Here is a 2,119-nt window from a genome sequence, read left to right on the forward strand (position 1 = left end):
CAATTTGACAGGCCTCTCAAATGCTTACACTCTTGGAGATGTCAATGGTTTTATAACATCTTCTCTTCCACGTAGTTGCAAATTGATTAATTATTTGGCTCCAAGAGCTTTCCATCATTTTTATTGTGATTGCCTTTAACATTGGCTACATACAGAACTTTATTAAACATGTGCCCTGCAGCAGTTTAAAAGACACAATCCTGGGCTCCAGCCTAGTCCCAGCCTCCCCTGCCCCCCCAACTCCAGCCCCAGCCTGGTCACTGGCCCTGCCTCCATTTCAGCTCTGACAGCCTCAGAGTTGGTCCAAGGACGTCAATGAAGCATGAAGACCTCCAGTCCTTGGAGAGTGAGAAGAAAAGCCAGGGATTTAGAAATGGGCCACCTCCTCTCAAAGCCTTCCTGCAGTGTCTCTGCTCTGGACCTTTTACCCTCCTACTCTCCCTGGGCTTCAGCCTTCTACTGATGGACGGCATCTGTGTGATTGGATCCAAAAATGTCAAGATTCAGAGGGACCTGGAGACCCTGAGAACAACTTTCAGCAACTTCACTTCAAACACAGTGGCTGAGGTCCAGGCACTGCACTCCCAGGATGGCAGTTTGCAAGAAACAATAGCATCTCTGAAAGCTGTAGTGGAAACCCAGGAGCAAGAACTGCAAGCAGCCAGTAGCTTGAATGACAAGGTGTTTTCTCTGGAGAGCACACTGGAGAAAGAGCAGCAGGAACTTCAAGCAGGTTATTCTGAAATACTCCTGAGAGTCCAACAACTGTCCAAAGACCTGAACTCCCTGAATTGCCAGATGGCTGCTCTCAAGAGCAATGATTCTCAAAGTACCTGCTGGAGCATGAAGGCAGCTGCTACTGGATCTCTTCCTCTGGACTGACCTGGCCCTAGGCTGAGAAATACTGCCAGCTGCAGAATGCTCACCTGGTGGCGGTCAGCTCCTGGGAGGAGCAGAAATTTCTCGAGCAACACACATGATCTGTGGACACCTGGATTGGCTTCACTGACTAACATGGTCCCTGGACATGGGTGGATGGGACAGAATATGAGACAGGCTTCCAGAATTGGAGTACAGGGCAGCCAGGCAATTGGTACTCCCATTGGCTCAGGGTGTCTGAGGACGATGGAACAGTAACATGCATAAGGCCCTTCCACTGGGTCTGCTGGACAGACCTGAACAGGGCCAGCTAGGAGCCTCCTCTCCCCTAATTTATTTTCTGAATGCCTTCACTCACCTGCTGAGGGAACCTGGATTGGAATTCTTTTTTCTGGGGCCTCTTGCATCATCTTCGGAATTTTCATCTAGGATTTTAAGGGAAGGGGAGAGGATGATGTCTGAGGAATGCAAAATGATGTTTGATGGGCTGGGTAGATTAAAAACCACGCCCCTTTCTGCAATTTGCAGGTTATTATTGTCAACTTTTTTTAGAGTAAAAAGAAGAGAAAGATACGGAAAAAAAAAAAAAAAAGACACAGTCCTGATTTCCAGATTTTAGACTCTTACCTGCTTAATTCCCTACTCCTTCAGAACTCTGTTCAGAGGGACTTTTGTTACATTATTTTAAATTTTAACCAGAACTTTTTTGTAACAGTTTTTTGTTAGATTATAATTTTTAGATTATAATTCACATACCATACAATTCATCCATTTACAGTGTACAACTCAGTGTTTTTTAGTTTATTCTCAGAGTTGTACAACAATTAGCACAATTTTAGACCATTTCCATCACCCCATAAAAAAATCCCAGACCCATTAGCAGTCACTCCCCATTTTCCCTGCCCTCTAGTCACTAGCAGCAACTAAAAATATATGTTCTGTCTCTATAGATTGACCTATTCTGGACACTTCATATAAATGGAATCATATATGTGGTCTTTTGTGACTGGCTTCTTTCACTTAGAATAATGTTTTCGAAGTTCATCCATGTTGTAGCATGTATTAGTACTTGATTCTTATGTCTTTTAAAAAATATTTTATTGTTGAGTACTACAGATATCCCCCTTTTTTCTCCCCATTACCCCCCACCACCTGGTTCCTGCCCTGCCCCAGGCCTTCACCACCTTATTGTCTGTTTTTGGGCAATGTATATATGCATATAAGTTCTTTGGTTAATCTT

General features: G+C 44.0%; 1 pseudogene; it reads left to right on the forward strand.

Annotated features, from left to right (window-relative positions):
- The first annotated feature begins 315 nt into the window (after nucleotides 1-315).
- Nucleotides 316-1,137, forward strand: LOC107541342 (C-type lectin domain family 10 member A pseudogene; annotated as a pseudogene).
- The last annotated feature ends 982 nt before the right edge of the window (nucleotides 1,138-2,119 follow it).

Source organism: Miniopterus natalensis, chromosome X (genome assembly GCF_054644295.1).
Source record: "Miniopterus natalensis isolate mMinNat1 chromosome X, mMinNat1.hap1, whole genome shotgun sequence".
Classification (NCBI taxonomy): domain Eukaryota; kingdom Metazoa; phylum Chordata; class Mammalia; order Chiroptera; family Miniopteridae; genus Miniopterus; species Miniopterus natalensis.